The sequence below is a fragment of the Somniosus microcephalus genome, unplaced genomic scaffold (genome assembly GCF_052327205.1).
Source record: "Somniosus microcephalus isolate GS21.2 unplaced genomic scaffold, FLI_Smic_1.0 scaffold82, whole genome shotgun sequence".
NCBI classification, from domain to species: Eukaryota; Metazoa; Chordata; class Chondrichthyes; order Squaliformes; family Somniosidae; genus Somniosus; species Somniosus microcephalus.
The window spans coordinates 1-17,851 of record NW_028225269.1 but is presented as its reverse complement, the minus strand read 5'-3'; the positions used below and the strand labels follow the sequence as shown (position 1 = coordinate 17,851).

The 17,851-nt window shown below is 49.0% G+C and overlaps 1 protein-coding gene across 13 annotated transcripts in view; it reads right to left on the bottom strand.

Moving 5' to 3' along the window:
- Nucleotides 1–16,856, bottom strand: part of LOC147083112 (NACHT, LRR and PYD domains-containing protein 3-like) — an 82,589-nt gene extending 65,733 nt beyond the window's left edge. For 6 of the 13 annotated variants that reach the window (XR_015075983.1, XR_015075984.1, XM_085980253.1 and 3 more), the window contains exons 1-2: nucleotides 8,679–8,849; nucleotides 7,460–7,631 (exon numbers count right to left, since the gene is read on the bottom strand). The gene's annotated coding sequence lies outside the window, so the exon portion shown is untranslated. Of the gene's footprint in view, nucleotides 1–7,459; nucleotides 7,632–8,560; nucleotides 8,850–16,712 lie in introns of those variants that run through there. The other 7 variants (XR_015075981.1, XR_015075979.1, XR_015075982.1 and 4 more) reach the window with 3 other exon arrangements.
- Nucleotides 16,857–17,851: the final 995 nt, after the last annotated feature.

Sequence of the window (17,851 nt, the reverse complement as noted above, 5' to 3'; positions counted from 1 at the left end):
TGGCGAGTTGCTGCAGTGCATCTTGTAGATGGTACACACTGCAGCCACGGTACACCGGTGGTGGAGGGAGTGAATGTTTAAGGTGGTGGATGGAGTGCCAATCAAACGGGCTGCTTTGTCCTGGATGGTGTCGAGCTTCTTGAGTGTTGTTGGAGCTGCACTCATCCAGGCAAGTGGAGAATATTCCATCACACTCCTTACTTGTGCCTTGTAGATGGTGGAAAGGCTTTGGGGAGTCAGGAGGTGAGACACTCGCCACATAATACCTAGCTTCTGACCTGCTCTTGTTGCCATAGTTTTTATGTGGCTGGTCCAGTTAGTTTTCTGGTCAATGGTGACCCCCCAGGATGTTGATAGTGGGGGTTTCAGCGATGGTAATACCATTGAATATCAGGGGAGGTGGTTCAACTCTCGCTTGTTTGTGTTAGTCGTTGCCTGGCACTTCTGTAGCGCAAATGTTACCTGCCACCTATCAGCCCAAGCCTGAACATCGTCCAAGTCTTGTTGCATGCGGGCATGGACTGCTTCATTATCTGAGGAGTTGTGAATGGCACTGAACACTTTGCAGTCATCAGCGAACATCCCCATTTCTGACCTTATGTTGGAGGGAAGATCATTGATGAAGCAGCTGAAGATGGTTGGGCCTAGGACGCTGCCCTGAGGAACTCCTGCCACGATGTCCTGGGGCTGTGATGATTGCCCTTCAACCACAACCATCTTCCTTTGTTCTAGGTATAACTCCAGCCAGTGGAGCGTTTCACCCCCCCAATTCCCATTGTCTTCAGTTTTACTAGGGCTCCTTGATGCCACACTCGGTCAAATGTTGCCTTGATGTCAAGGGTAGTCACTCTCACCTCACCTCTGGAATTCAGCTCCTTTGTCCATGTTTGGACCAAGACTGTAATGAGGTCGGGAGCCGAGTGGTCCTGGTGGAACCCAAACTGGGCATCACTCACCAGGTTATTGGTGAATAAGTGCCTCTTGATAGCACTGTCGACGACACCTTCCATCACTTTGCTGATCATTGAGGGTAGACTGATGGGGCGGTAATTGGCCAGGTTGGATTTGTCCTGCTTTTAGTGGACCGGGCACATCTGGGCAGTTTTCCACATTGTCGGATAGATGCCAGTGTTGTAGCTGTACTGGAACAGCTTGGCTAGAGGCACGGCTAGTTCTGGAGCACAAGTCTTCAGCACAACAGCTGGGATGTTGTCGGGGCCCATACCCTTTCCTGTATCCAGTGCAGGCAGCCATTTCTTGATATCACGTGCGAATGGTATGTTTAAATCTGAGACACTGATTGGGTACAAGGAGGGAACAGAATTCCTGGCAGGGGCCAAAGACCATGTCTTGGGTCTTACCAATGGTTAATTGGAGAAATGTGCAGCTAATCACAGATGGATGTCGGATAAGCAGCGTGAGAAAGCAGAGTCAGTGGCGGGTTCGAGAGAGCTGGTGGAGATGTGGAGCAGAGTGGGGTCAGGGTACATGTGAAAGCCGACCACTTGTCTTCGGCTGTCTCCAAGGGGTAGCACGGAGATGAGAAACAGGAGGGGGCGAGGGGCGATCAATGGGGGACTCCAGTGTTAACAGTGCGGGAGCGGGAAGAGAAGCCATTGATGGAGATTCTCTGGCTACGACTGGGTAGGTAAAAGTGGAACCAAGTGAGGGCAGTCACAGAATCACAGAAACCCCACAGAGCAGATAGAGGCCATTTCGGCCCATCGAGCCTGCACCGACACATATCCCACCCAATCCCCGTAACCCCGACACCAACACATATCCCACTCTATCCCCGTAACCCCACGTATTTAATCCCCCTAACACTAAGGGTCAATTTATCATAGCCAATCAACCTAACCCGCACATCTTTGGACTGTGGGAGGAAACCGGAGCACCCGGAGGAAACCCTAACCCTGAGCTGGACAACGGGGGAGAGGCCTTGGAGGGTGTCGTGCTCGACCGTGTAAAAGACGGCAGAGGTCGAGAAGAATGAGGAGGGATCGTTTACCATGGTCACAGTCTCAGAATGTGTCGATTGGGACTTTGGTTGCTGCCATTTCAGTGCTGTGGCAGGAGCAGAAACCTGATTGGAGAGATTCAAACATGAGGCTGTGAAAAAGATGGGCAGAAATTCGGGAGGCGGCAAAACATTGAGGAAAGGGAGGCTGGAGATGGAGATGCACCTGCCTGACTCTTCACCCACGTGGCAAACGGGACGAGTCTCTGATCAAACCCTCTTCTGTGAAATACACAAACCTTATTTGTGATTCAATGATATAGAAACAGTTAAACTCATTTCACTTTTACAGAATATTCCACGTGCTCTGGCTGGGCGACTGGAATCTCCCAGTTCCACCGGAGGAGTTTGCTTGTTGCACGTTACAGAATTAGAGCAAAGCTTCTGATGTTCTCTTTATACCAAACTGTCTCAGAAAATGCGGCATCGTCACCTCCTGTTTTACATGGAATTAACAGCAGAGAAACAAGCTATTCAGCCCAAGTGGTCTGTGCCACTTGATGGTCCACACGAGCCTGCTGCCAGCGCTCTTCATCTAACCCCATCAGCATAACCTGAGATTCCTTTCTCCCTCATGCATTTATAATGGGGAACAAAGAAATGGAAGACCAATTAAATACATATATACTTTGGTTCTGTCTTCACAAAGGAGGACACATTGAAACTTATAAAATTCTAACAAGACTAGACAGACTAGATGCAGGAAGGAAGTTCCTGATGGTGGGGGAGTCCAGAACCAGGGGTCACAGTCTAAGGATAAGGGGTAAGCCATTTAGGACTGAGATGAGGAGGAATTTCTTCACCCAGAGAGTGGTGAACCTGTGGAATTCTCTACCACAGAAGGCAGTTGAGGCCAATTCATTAAATATATTCAAGGAGTTAGATATAGTTCTAAAGGCTAAAGGGATCAAGGGATATGGGGAGAAGGCAGGGACAGTGCACTGAAATTGGATGATCATCCATGATCTAATTGAACGGCGGAGCAGGCTCGAGGGGCCGAATGGCCTTCTCCTGCTCCTATCTTCTATGTTTCTATCAAACACCTCATTCAATGCATATTTTACTTGCAGTGAGGCTCAGCAACATGGAACTTACCTTCTGACCGATCCTGTACAATTCAAGTGATGTTGTTCCTCTGTCCCCCCACGGGCACAGCACCCCCTCCCCCAAACTGGCTCAGCCCCCCGCCACCTCACTGACCCAGATACCCGCCCCCTACGGCCCAGCACTCCGCACCGCCCCAACACTGGCCCAGGCCTCCGCCCCCTCACTGGCCTAGGCCCCCGCCACCTCACTGGCCTAGGCCCCCGCTCTCCCCCACTGGCCCAGGCCTCCGCCCCCCACACACACTGGCCCAGCCCCCTGCCACCTCACTGGCCTAGGCCCCCACTCTCCCCCACTGGCCCAGGCCTCCGCCCCCTCACTGGCCTAGGCCCACGTTCTCCCCCCACTGGCCCAGGCCTCTGCCCCCCCCCACACCCACTGGCTCAGCCCCCCGCCCCCCACCCTAACTAAAGAAGTTATGGATAGCATTAGATTGAAAGAAGAAGCTTATAATGTTGCAAAGAATAATAGTAAGCCCGAGGACTGGGGGAAGATTCAAAAACCAGCAAAGGTTGACCAAAACATTGATAAGGGAAAAATACAATGAGAGAAAACTAGCAAGAAATATAAAAGCAGATTGTAAGAGCTTCTACAAGTATGTAAAAAGGAAGAGAATAGTAAAACTAAACATTGGTCTCTTGGAGGCTGAGACAGGAGAAATTATGGGGAATAATGAAATGGCAGAAACGTTAAACAAATATTTTGTATCTGTCTTCACAGTAGAAGACACAAAAAGCATACTAAAAATGGTGGGGAACCAAGGGTAGGAACTTAAGGTAATTAATACAAGTCGAGAAAAAGTACTAGAGAAACTAATGGGACTAAAAGCCGACAAATCCCCTGGACCCAATGACATACATCCTAGTGTTCGAAAAGAGGTGGCTGAAGAGATAGTGGATGCATTGGTTTTGATCTTCCAAAATTCCCTAGATTCTAGAACGGTCCCAGCGGATTGGAAGGTCGCAAATGTAACACCGCTATTCAAGAAAGGAGGGAGAGGGAAAACGGAACAACAGGCCAGTCATTCGGAAAATGCTGGAAGCGATTGTTAAGCAAGTTGTATCAGGGCACTTGAAAATCATAACATGATTAGGCAAGGTCAACATGGTTTTATGAAAGGCAAATCGTGTATGACAAATTAATTAGAGTTTTTTTGAGGATGTAACTAGCAGGGTAGATAAAGGGGAACCAGTGGATGTAGTATATTTGGATTTCCAAAAGGCATTCGATAAGGTGCCACATAAAAGGTTATTACACAAGATTAGGGCTCATGGGGTTGGGGATAATAAAGCAGCATGGATAGAGGATTGGTTAACGGACACAAAACAGAGTCGGGATAAACAGATCTTTTTCAGGTTGGCAGGCTGTAACTAGTGGGGTGCCGCAAGGATCAGTATTGGAGCCTCAGCTATTGACAATCTATATTAATGACCTCGATGAAGGGACCGAGTGAAATGTATCCAAGTTTGCTGATGATACAAATCTAGGTGGGACAGTAAGCTGTGAGGAGAACACAGAGTCTGCAAAGGGATATAGATAGACTGAGTGAGTGGGCAGTAAGGTGGCAGATGCAGTATAATGTAGGGAAATGTGAGGAAGAAAAACAGAACACTTTTTAAATGGTGAGAATCTTTCAAATGTTGGTGATCAGAGATTTGGGTGTCCTCATGCCAGAAACACAGAAAGCTAGCATGCAGGTACAGCAAGCAGTGAGGAAGGGAAATGGCATGTTGGCCTTTATTGCAAGGGGCCTGGAGTATAAGAGTAAGGAAGTCTTGCTACAATTGTACAGGGCCTTGGTGAGACCACACCTGGAGTACTGTGCACAGTTTTGGCCTCCTTATCTAAGGAAGGATATACTTGCCTTGGAGGCGGTGCAACGAAGGTTCACTGGATTGATCCCTGCGATGAGAGGAATGTTCTATGAGAGATTGTGTAGAATGGGCCTATACTCTCTGGAGTTTAGAAGAATGAGGTGTGATCTCATTGAAACATATAAGATTCTGAAGGGGATTGACAGGGTAGATGCCGAGAGGTTGTTCCACCTGGCTGGAGTGTCGAGAACTAGGGGGCATAGTCTCAGGATAAGTGGTCGGTCATTTAAGACTCAGGTGAGGAGGAATTTCTTTACTCAGAGGGTTGTGACTCTTTGGAATTCTCTGCCCCAGAGTGCTGCGAATGCTGAGTCATTGAGTATATTCAAGGCTGAGATAGATAGATTTTTGGACTCTAGGGGAATCCAGGGATATGGAGATCGGGCAGGAGAGTGGAGTTGAGGTCGATGATCAGCCATGATCTTATTGAATGGTGGAACAGGCTCTAGGGGCTGTGTGGCAGACTTCTGCTCCTACTTCTGACATAATAACGCTGTGCTCAGCATTCACTATCTGACAATACTCCATATCTGGTCACAGGCTATAGGTTTGTCTCTGAATCGTGTTCAATGAATTGATTTTAATTAGTTTCCCTGTTCAATCTTTCCCCTTGATTTGTCACCAGATCTGAAATATTTTAACACTGAGGTCCGAAGGTGTCGGTGTGAGTTCAGCCCCACCTAACAAACAGACACGTGTCCATCTGCTGGGCTCTGCTCCAGAGTCACCTCTTAGATCAAACCCCTTTACTTTAAAACATACACAAGATTCACTGTGACTGTGTGTTTAGAGACAGAAACTGACCTCACTTCACATCCCATTGCACGGCCTCATGCTGGATAATTGTGCTCGGTGGTCAGACACTCCCACTCTCATTCTCACCAAGACCTGCCTCATTTTGTAACCTGTGTGTACTGTCTGCAGGACCAGTGTGTATCTGAGTCAATGGGTCTCTCTCTGACCTTCCTCCCCAGTCCATCTCTAGGACCAGAGTGTATCTGAGTCAATGGGACTCTCTGACCTTCCTCCCCAGTCCATCTCTAGGACCAGAGTGTATCTGAGTCAATGGGCCTCTCTCTGACCTTCCTCCCCAGTCCATCTCTAGGACCAGAGTGTATCTGAGTCAATGGGACTCTCTCTGACCTTCCTCCCCGTACATCTCCAGGACCAGAGTGTATCTGAGTCAATGGGACTCTCTCTGACCTTTCTCCCCAGTCCATCTCTAGGACCAGTGTGTATCTGAGTCAATGGGACTCTCTCTGACCTTCCTCCCCAGTCCATCTCCAGGACCAGTGTGTATATGAGTCAATGGGACTCTCTGACCTTTCTCCCCAGTCCATCTCCAGGACCAGTGTGTATATGAGTCAATGGGACTCTCTCTGACCTTTCTCCCCAGTCCATCTCCAGGACCAGTGTGTATATGAGTCAATGGGACTCTCTGACCTTTCTCCCCAGTCCATCTCTAGGACTAGTGTGTATCTGAGTCAATGGGACTCTCTCTGACCTTTCTCCCCAGTCTATCTCCAGGACCAGAGTGTATCTGAGTCAATGGGACTCTCTGACCTTTCTCCCCTGTCCATCTCTAGGACTAGTGTGTATCTGAGTCAATGGGACTCTCTCTGACCTTTCTCCCCAGTCTATCTCCAGGACCAGAGTGTATCTGAGTCAATGGGACTCTCTGACCTTTCTCCCCTGTCCATCTCTAGGACCAGTGTGTATCTGAGTCAATGGGACTCTCTGACCTTTCTCCCCAGTCCATCTCTAGGACTAGTGTGTATCTGAGTCAATGGGACTCTCTGACCTTTCTCCCCAGTCCATCTCTAGGACTAGTGTGTATCTGAGTCAATGGGACTCTCTGACCTTTCTCCCCGTACATCTCTAGGACCAGTGTGTATCTGAGTCAATGGGACTCTCTGACCTTTCTCCCCTGTCCATCTCCAGGACCAGTGTGTATCTGAGTCAATGGGACTCTCTGACCTTTCTCCCCAGTCTATCTCCAGGACCAGTGTGTATTTGAGTCAATGGGACTCTCTGACCTTTCTCCCCTGTCCATCTCCAGGACCAGTGTGTATCTGAGTCAATGGGACTCTCTGACCTTTCTCCCCAGTCCATCTCTAGGACCAGAGTGGATCTGAGTCAATGGGACTCTCTCTGACCTTTCTCCCCAGTCCATCTCCAGGACCAGTGTGTATCTGAGTCAATGGGACTCTCTCTGACCTTTCTCCCCTGTCCATCTCCAGGACCAGAGTGTATCTGAGTCAATAAGACTCTCTCTGACCTTTCTCCCCAGTCCATCTCCAGGACCAGTGTGGATCTCAGTCAATGGGACTCTCCCTGACCTTTCTCCCCAGTCCATCTCCAGGACCAGTGTGGATCTCAGTCAATGGGACTCTCCCTGACCTTTCTCCCCAGTCCAGCTACAGGACCAGTGTGTATCTGAGTCAATGGGACTCTCTCTTACCTTTCGGCCCAGTCCATCGATGGAAGCTCTTTGAATCGGAAGAGTTCTCTCCGGTTGGTGCTCACAATCCTGTGCTGGTTCACCGACTGTTGTTCCTCAGTCTACAATCCCTGTTTACTTCGAGCTGATCACCTTCCGCAATCACACCATCATTCACCGGGAGATCTAATTGCTGCAGAGCAGAAAATAAGAACAATATTGAAAGCGTGAAATAATGTAATGTAGACTTTTAATCTGCTTATTAAAATTCAATTTCAAGGCCGAGTATTTGTTTGATTTTGTCCCTTTCCTCAGATCCCCAGTTCCGGGGCTGTGTGTTTAGTTTGGAGATTTTCCTCACAGTAAATTTCCACCCTCCTGAGACTCCCCCATTTACACTGCTCTGGGCAGAAATGCACCATTTCCTGTCCAAACTGCTGATGAACCCACCGCTCCCTCCACCCGCAGACCAGCCCCCTGTATTGCGAGCCGGTCCAGCTCATTCCCCGGGACCTGATGAACCCACCGTGCCCTCCACCCCCGGACCAGCCCCTGTATTGCGAGCCGGTTCAGCACATTCCCCGGGACCTGATGAACCCACCGCGCCCTCCACCCCCGGACCAGCCCCTGTATTGTGAGCCGGTTCAGCTCATTCCCCGGGACCTGATGAACCCACCGCGCCCTCCACCGCCGGACCAGCCCCTGTATTGTGAGCTGCTTCAGCTCATTCCCCGGGACCTGATGAACCCACCGCGCCCTCCACCCCCAGACCAGCCCCTGTATTGTGAGCCGGTTCAGCACATTCCCCGAGACCTGATGAACCCACCGCGCCCTCCACCCCCGAACCAGCCCTTGTATTGTGAGCCGGTTCAGCTCATTCCCCGGGACCTGATGAACCCACCGCGCCCTCCACCCCCGGACCAGCCCCTGTATTGTGAGCCGGTCCAGCTCGTTCCCCGGGACCTGATGAACCCACCACGCCCTCCACCCCCGGACCAGCCGCTGTATTGTGAGTCAGTTCAGCTCATTCCCCGGGACCTGATGAACCCACCGCGCCCTCCACCCCCGGACCAGCCCCTGTATTGTGAGCCGGTTCAGCTCATTCCCCGGGGAGTTACTAACCGGAGCTGTGATCCTGTGAATCCCCTTCCTCCCTGTGATATAAAAAATGAGAAGCGAGACTTCCGCATTCTCACTGCTGTAGACGGAAATGCGCCATTTTCTGTGCGGAGTTACTGACCAGAGCGGTGACCCTCCCTCGCTGTGATCTAAACTCCGGGCTGAGCAGCCGCTGTCGGGCCGAGTTCCCTCAGTCACAGAGCGCGGCCCCCGTAACCTGGGCAATGTTCCTGACCCTCAGTCATCGATCAACCCGGCCCAGCACCAGAGGCAAACTGAGCTGGAATGACGGCAGTGAGCACGACTGCGCCTGCGTCAGAGAGGGAGAGCGGTACTGCGCCTGCGTCAGAGAGAGAGCGCGACTGCGCCTGCGTCAGAGAGAGAGCGCGCCTGCGCCAGAGAGCGGTACTGCGGTTGCGTCAGAGAGCGGTACTGCGCCTGCGTCAGACAGAGGGAGCGCGACTGCGCCTGCGCGGGAAGGCAATGCAACTCTGAGATTTCAGAAACAACAACAGAAAATGCTGCAAATACTCAGCGGGCCAGGCAGCATCCGTGGAGAGAGAAACAGAGTTAACGTTTCAGGTCTGGGACCCTTCATCAGAACTGGAAAAAGCTGGAGATGTAACAGATATTAAGCAGGTGCAGAGATGGCCAGGGGAGGAAGTTATTGAAAAAACACCCTGTACTATTGAAAGAGGCAGGAAAGATAAAATGTTGCAAATGGGAGTGGCAAAAATCATACTGCATGAAAAATGGGGGCAGGGATAATTTTCTGAAATTGTTGAACTCGATGTTGAGTCCCGCAGACTGCAAAGTGCCCAATCGAAAGGTGAGGTGCTGTTCCTCGAGCTTACGTTGAGCTTCATTGGAACAATGCAATAGCCCGAGGACAGAGAGATCAGAGTGGGAGTGAAGCGGTGAATTAAAGTGATAGGCAACCGGAAGCTCGGGGTCACCCTTACAGACTGAGCGGAGGTGTTCCGCAAAGCGGTCGCCCAATCTGCGTTTGGTCTCCCCAATGTAGAGGAGACCGCATCGTGAGCAGCGAATACAGTATATTAAATTGCAAGAAGTACAAGTAAATCGCTGTTTCACCTGGAAGGGGTGTTTGGGGCCCTGGACAGTGGGAAGGGAGGAGGTAAAAGGGCATGTGTTGCATCTCCTGCGCTTGCACGAGAAGGTGCCAGGTGAAGGAGAAGGGCTGTTGCGGGTGATTGAGGAGTGGACCAGGGTGTTGCGGAGGGAGTGGTCCCTTCGGAATGCTGGAAGGGGAGGTGAGGGGAAGATGTGTTTGGTGGTGGGATCACGTTGGAGGTGGCAGAAATGGCAGAAGATGATCCGTTGAATGTGGAAGCTGGTGGGGTGAAAGGTGAGGACAAGGGGAACCCTATCGTGGTTCTGGGAGGGAGGGGAAGGGGTGCGAGCAGAAGTGCGGGAATTAGAACAGACACGGTCAAGGGCCATGTCAACCACAGCAGAGGGGAATCCTCGGTTGAGGAAAAAGGAAGACATGTCGGAAGCACTAGTATGGAAGGTGGCATCGTCAGAACAGACGCGGTGTAGACGGAGAAACTGGGAGAATGGAATAGAGTCCTTACAGGAAGCGGGGTGGGAGGAAGTGTAGTCCAGGTAGCTGTGGGAGTCAGTGGGCTTGTAGTGGATGTTTGTTGAAAGCCGATCGCCAGAAATGGAGACGGAGAAGTCACGGAAGGGAAGAGTCGGAGATGGACCATGTGAAGGTGAGGGAAGGGTGGAAATTGGAAGCAAAGTGAATCAACTTATCTAGTTCTGGGCGAGAGTAGGAAACGGCACCAATACAGTCATCGATGTACCGCAAAAAGAGGTGAGGGAGAGGACCTGAGTAGGACTGGAACAAAGAATGTTCCACATATCCCATGAACAGGCAGGCATAGCTAGGGCCCATGCGGGTTCCCATAACAATACCTTTAATTTGGAGGAAGTGAGTGGAGTCAAAGGAGAAGTTGTTCAATGTGAGAACAAGTTCAGCCAGGCAGAGGAGGGTGGTGGTGGATGGGGACTGGTTGGGCCTCTGTTCAAGGAAGAAACGGAGCGCCCGAAGGCCGTCCTGGTGGGGGATGGAGGTGTAGAGGGATTGGACGTCCATGGTGAAAAGGAAGCAGTTGGGGCCAGGAAACTGGAAATTCTTAAAGTGACGGAGGGCATCGGAAGAGTCGCGAATGTAGGTGGGAAGAGATGGGACAAGGGGAGAAAAAATAGAGTCGAGATAGGAAGAGATAAGTTCCGTGGGGCAAGAACAGGCTGAAACGATGGGACTACCAGGGCAGTCCTGTTTGTGGATCTTGGGAAGGAGGTAGAAGCGGGCTGTGCGGGGTTGGGGGACTATGAGGTTGGCGGCCATGGAGGGAAGATCTCCAGAGGAGATGAGGTCAGTGACACGCTTGAAAACAATGGCTTGATGTTTGCTAGTGGGGTCATGGTCCAGGCGGAGGTAGGAGGAGGTGTTGGAGAGTTGGCGTTCAGCTTCCGCACGGTAGAGGTTAGTTCGCCAAACAACAACAGCGCCACCCTTATCAGCAGGTTTAATGATAATGTTAGGGTTGGATCGGAGCGAACGGAGTGCTGCAAGTTCAGAGGGAGGTAGGTTGGAGTGAGTGAGGGGAGCAGAGAAATGGAGACGGCCGACGTCACGTCGGCAGTTAGCAATGATAAGATCTAGAGAGGGTAAGAGGCCATTCCCATTTGCAACATTTTATCTTTCCTGCCTCTTTCAATAGTACAGGGTGTTCTTTCAATTCCTTCCTCCCCTCCTAACCGCCCCCCCCACCCCTGTCTCTGCACCCGCTTAATATGTTACATCTCCAGTTTTTTCCAGTTCTGATGAAGGGTCCCAGACCTGAAACGTTAACTCTGTTTCTCTCTCCACGGATGCTGCCTGGCCTGCTGAGTATTTCCAGCATTTTCTGTTGTTATTTCTGATATTTCAGTACGATAGCAAAATACTGCAGATGCTGGAAATCCGAAACAACAACAGAAAATGCTGGAAAAACTCAGCAGGCCAGGCAACATCCGTGGAGAGAACAAACAGAGTCGACGTTTCGGGTCGAACCCTTTCTCAAAACTGGAAAGGAAATGAAACAGATCTCCCACATGGCAGCTGTCTCCCATTCTGCCAGAACATCTCACACCTAATCTGGAGCCGTCTTCTGTCTCCACTCGTCCTATCACCATCGCGTCTCGTTTTGAATACCTCTCAATGTCTCTTCACTTCTTTTGTTCTCTCCCAGCACTGCCTTTCGATCTATTTCCTTTCCAGTTTTGAAAAAGGGTTCGACCCGACACCTTGACTCTGTTTTTTCTCTCCATGGATGTTGCCTGGCCTGCTGAGTTTTTCCAGCATTTCCTGTTGTTGTTTCTGATATTTCAGGCTGACTGTGACATCACTGCGCCTGCGTGATAATCCCCCTCCGCCTCCCGGTGTGAAAGCCGGGCTGGAGTTTGCTGAGCGGAGGGTCGCTGTCGCTGCCTCTCGCGGTCTAGTTTCTCCTTGGAGAGGGAGCAGGCTTTTAATTCATCACAACTCAATCTCCATGGCTTTGCTCAGACTGAGGCAGAGGGACTGGGATGTCTTCACTGCGCTCCTGGGAAAAGGTGGACAGCGGGAATGTTCACTACATCGCCCCCAGTGGTGGGAGGAATACAACTGAACATAGCGACAGGAGGAGGCCATTCAGCCCCTTCAGACTGTTCCACCATTCCAGTAGATCATGGCTGATCTGGGTCTTCACTCAATGCATGCGCCGTAGTTCGTTAACCCTTAATGCGTAACAAACATCTACTAATCTCAGTTTTGACATTTTCAATTGACCGAGCCGCAACAGCTTTTAGGGGGAGAGAGTTCCAGTTTTCCACAACCCTTTTTGTGGAGAAATACTTTGACATCATTAGAGCTTAGTTCTAATTTGAAGGTTCTGCCTCATTGTTCAAGACTCCTCCACCAGAGGAAATAATTTCTGTCTATCCACCCTACCGAATCCTTTAATCATCTTAAAAACCTCAATTAAATCACCACTTCATCTTCTGGGGAATAGAAAACCTAGTCTATGCAACCTGTCCTCATAATTGAACACTTTTATCTCCGGTGTCATTCCAATGAACCTGTGCAGCATCCTCTCCAAGACCAATATATCTTACGAGGGAGCAGTGCCCAGAACCGAATAACGTGGAACAATATTCTCTATACAAAATGTATTGAAACAGGTGTTATCAAATTTAGAACAAAGCGTTAATAAATCATAGCAAGAGGAGGTATTACGAAATATATGTATCTATATAACCTACTGCTCAGAAACAACAGGTTCCAACTCCTAGACTACCGAATACATAGACTGCAGTTTACACTGAAGTTTCACGGTCCTTCGGATATAAATTGGAAACATAGAAACAGAGAAGATAGGAGCAGGAGTAGGCCATTTGGCCCTTCGAGGCTGCTCCGCCATTCAATGTATTGGCTGATCATCCAAATTCAGTACCCTGTCCCTGCCTTTTCCCCATATCCCCTGATTCCTTTAGCCTCAAGAAATATATCCAACTCTTTCTTGAATATATTTAATGAACTAGCCTCCACCGCCCTCTGTGGCAGAGAATTCCACAGGTTCACCACTCTCTGGGTGAAGAAATTCCTCCTCATTTCCGTCCTAAATGGCTTACCCCTTATCCTTAGACTATGACCCCTGGTTCTGGACTCCCCAGCCATCAGAAACATCCTTCCTGCATCTAGTCTGTCCAGACCTGACAGAATTTTATAGGTTTCGATGAGATCCCCTCTCAATCTTCTAGACTCCAGTGAGTATAAGCCCAATCGACACAATCTCTCCTCATACGTCATTCCTGCCATCCCAGGTATCAGCCTGGTGAATCTTCGCTGCACTCCCTCCATGGCAAGAACGTCCTTCCTCAGGTAAGGTGACCAAAACTGCACACAATACTCAAGGTGCGGTCTCACCAAGGCCCTGTACAACTGTAGCAAGACATCCTTGTTCCTGTACTCGAACCCTCTTGCTACGAAGGCCAACATACCATTTGCCTTCTTAACATGCTTACCTTCAGTGACTGGTGCACAAGGACGCCCAGGTCTCTTTGCACTTCCCCTTCTCCCAATCTATTGCCATTCAAATAATAATCTGCCTTCCTGTTTTTGCCACCAAAGTGGATAACCTCACATTTATCCACATTATAGTGCATTTGCCATGTTTCTGCCCAATCACCCAACCTGTCCAAATCGTACTGGAGTTTCCCGACATCCTCCTCGCAGCTTACCCTCCCGCCCAGCTTTGTGTCGTCTGCAAATTTGGAGATATTACATCCAATTCCCTCGTCCAGATCATTAATATATATTGTGAACAGCTGGGGTCCTAGGACCGATCCTTGCGGTACCCCACTAGTCACTGCCTGCCACTCGGAAAACGACCCGTTTATTCCAACTCTTTGCCTTCTGTCCGCCAACCAGTTCTCTATCCAAGTCAATACCTTGCCCCCAATCCCATGTGCCTTAATTTTGCACGCTAATCTCTTGTGTGGGACCTTATCGAAAGCCTTCTGAAAGTCCAAATACACCACATCCACTGGTTCTCCCCTATCTATTTTATCAGTTACATCCTCAAAAAATTCCAGTAGATTAGTCAAGCATGATTTACCTTTTGTAAATCCATGTTGAATTTGTCCGATCCTGTCACTGCTTTCCAAGTGCTCTGCTATTACATCTTTTATAATAGACTCTAGCATTTTCCCCACTACCGATGTCAGGCTTACCGGTCTATAATTCCCTGCTTTTTCTCTACCACCTTTTTTGAATAGTGGGGTGACATTAGCTACCCTCCAATCCATGGGTACCGTTCCAGAGTCTATCGAGTTCTGGAAGATGACCAGTAATGCATCTACTATCTCTAGGGCCACTTCCTTAAGTACCCTGGGATGTAGATTATCAGGCCCTGGGGATTTATCGGCCTTTAGTCCCATCAATTTTCCTAACACCATTTTCCTACAAATACTGATTTCTTTCAGTTCCTCTCTTTCATCAGACCCTATGTTCCCCGGCATCTCTGGGAGGTTATTTGTGTCCTCCTTTGTGAAGACAGAACCAAAGTATGTATTTAGTTGGTCTGCCATTTCCTTGTTTCCCATTATAAATTCCCCTGATTATGACTGTAAGGGTCCTATGCTTGACTTCACTAATCTTTTTCTCTTCACATATCTATAAAAGCTTTTACAGTCAGTTTTTATGTTCCCTGCTAGCTTACTCTCATATTCTATTTTCCCTTTCTTAATTAATCCCTTTGTCCTCCTTTGTTGAATCCTAAACTGCTCCCAATCCTCAGGATTATTGCTTTTTCTAGCCAATTTATATGTCCTCTCCTTGGATCTTATGCTATCCCTAATTTCCCTTGTTAGCCACGGTTGAGTCACCTTTTTTGTTTTATTTTTATGCCAAACTGGGATGAGCAAATTCTGTAGCTCATCCATTCGGTCTTTGAATGTTTGCCATTGTGCTGCGATCGAACAGATTGTTACCCTAGAAGTAGAGGAACTCGATTGCCGAAAATAACTGAACACGGAAATAACAAAACCAACATCACATGTTCGGAGTTTAGTTCAGAACATTAACCCTGAACATTCAGCCAGTGTTTCTAACCATGAAGCTGCGATTCCAATAACGGATTTTTTACACCACCAGACCTGACACTGCGGATTTACTGAATCCACCGTCAGTTCCAGCTGTACAGAACATTAAGCAGCGCCGCATCTACAGAAATACATCAATAAAAGTCACATTGTTGGAGATACACCCTGTGACTGCTGAAAATCAGATTGTCTTAAACCATCTAAATCTGTTACTGTTAACAGTGACCATTTAAATTACACAATATACTGAACTTGATGGCGAAATATCCGATCGTCACCGTTGCACATCTGAAATGTTACAAAATTTCAGTAAAGGACAATTCTGGAAACTCCAGTCAGTCTTTGAAGAGCTGAAACATGGTGTTTTTAGGCTCCACGATAATCAGGGGACTGTGCTGAACGAGCAGGGAAAGGAATCTAGAAAATATCGGGACAAACACCTCTCTCAGTTTAATAACCAGAACCCTCGGCCAAGGAAGGGAGCTGGATCAGGTGACCACACAAAATAATAAACTGTTTGCAATTTTACAAATCTTTATTAAAATATAAGATTTATATATCATTTTATCACCAGTTTATGAATAAATTAATCATTTAAATCAACTTCAATTGTGAAATCCAGCAAAAGAATCAGAGTAAATACATTTTCGTAAAACCCAGCATCCAGTTCAGAATTATAAGACTTTAGGGAGTTGGATAGGAAATATATTTGAATGTCTGGTATCACCTTAACAGGCAGTATAATACTGATATCATGGCCATCATAAAGGTCAGTTCTTTGAGTTGGTGCTGGGGGCGGGGAGATAGTTAAAGTCTACTGGCCTCGGCCTCAGACTGGAGTCACCTCTTAGATCAAATCCCTGTACTCTACAACACACAAGATTCAGTGTGACTGTGTGTTTAGAGACAGAAACTGATCTCACTTCACATCCCATTGCACGGCCTCATGCTGGATAATTGTGCTCAGTGGTCAGACTCTCCCAGTCCCATTCTCACCATTTCCTGCATTAACCTGTAACCTTTGTATACTGTCTACAGGACCAGTGTGTATCTGAGTCAATGGGACTCTGATCTATCTTCCCAGTCCATCTCCAGGACCAGCGTGTATCTGAGTCAGTGGGACTCTCCCTGACCTTTCTCCCCAGTATATCTCCAGGACTAGTGTGTATTTGAGTCAATGGGACTCTCTGACCTTTCTCCCCAGTCCATCTCCAGGCCCAGTGTGTATCTGAGTCAGTGGGACTCTCCCTGACCTTTCTCCCCAGTCCATCTCCAGGACCAGTGTGTATTTGTGTCAATGGGATTCTCTGACCTTTCTCCCCAGTATATCTCCAGGACCAGTGTGTATCTGTGTCAATGGGACTCTCTCTGACCTTTCTCCCCAGTCCATCTCCAGGACCAGTGTGTATCTGAGTCAATGAGACTCTCTCTGACCTTTCTCCCCAGTCCATCTCCAGGACCAGTGTGTATCTGAGTCAATGGGACTCTCTCCTACCTTTCTCCCCAGTCGATCTCTAGAAGCTCTTTGAATCGCAAGGGTTCTCTCTGGTTGGTGCTCTCACAATCCTGTGCTATTTCACCTGCTGTTGTTCCTCAGTCTACAATCCATGTTTACGCCAGCTGTGGACCTTTCTCAATTACTCCGTCACTCCCCGGGAGATCTAATTACCACAGAGCAGAAAAGGAGAACAATATTGATGTTGTGAAGTGGATTGTAGTTTACAATTTTCCTCCAATGTTTCAGAGAAGTAAAAGTTCAGGGCCGAGTATTTCTGTTTCATTTTCTCCATTTGCTCAGATCCTCATCCTGCCTGCTTTGGCTTCTGAACAATCACCAGAATTCTGGATGGAAATGCACAAATTCTCTGTGCTTTAGAGAGACCGGCGCTATCTGATCTCACTGGGCCCATCCTCCCCGGTTACACACTGTCTGATCTCACTGGGCCCATCCTCCCCGGTTACACACTGTCTGATCACACTGGGCCCCTCCTCCCCGGTTACACACTGTCTGATCACACTGGGCCCCTCCTCCCCGGTTACACACTGTCTGATCTCACTGGGCCCATCCTCCCCGGGTTACACACTGTCTGATCTCACTGGGCCCATCTTCCCCGGGTTACACACTGTCTGATCTCACTGGACCCATCCTCCCCGGGTTACACACTGTCTGATCTCGCTGGGCCCATTCTCCCCGGGTTACACACTATCTGATCACACTGGGCCCATCCTCCCCGGGTTATACAGTGTCTGATCTCACTGGGCCCATCCTCCCCGGGTTACACAATGTCTGATCTCACTGGGCCCATCCTCCCCGGGTTACACACTGTCTGATCTCACTGGACCCATCCTCCCCGGGTTACACACTGTCTAATCTATGGGCCCATCCTCCCCAGGTTACACAATGTCTGATCTCACTAGGCCTATCCTCCCCGGGTTACACACTGTCTGATCTCACTGGGCCCATCCTCCCCAGGTTACACAATGTCTGATCTCACTGGACCCATCCTCCCCGGGTTACACACTGTCTAATCTATGGGCCCATCCTCCCCAGGTTACACAATGTCTGATCTCACTGGACCCATCCTCCCCGGGTTACACACTGTCTAATCTATGGGCCCATCCTCCCCAGGTTAC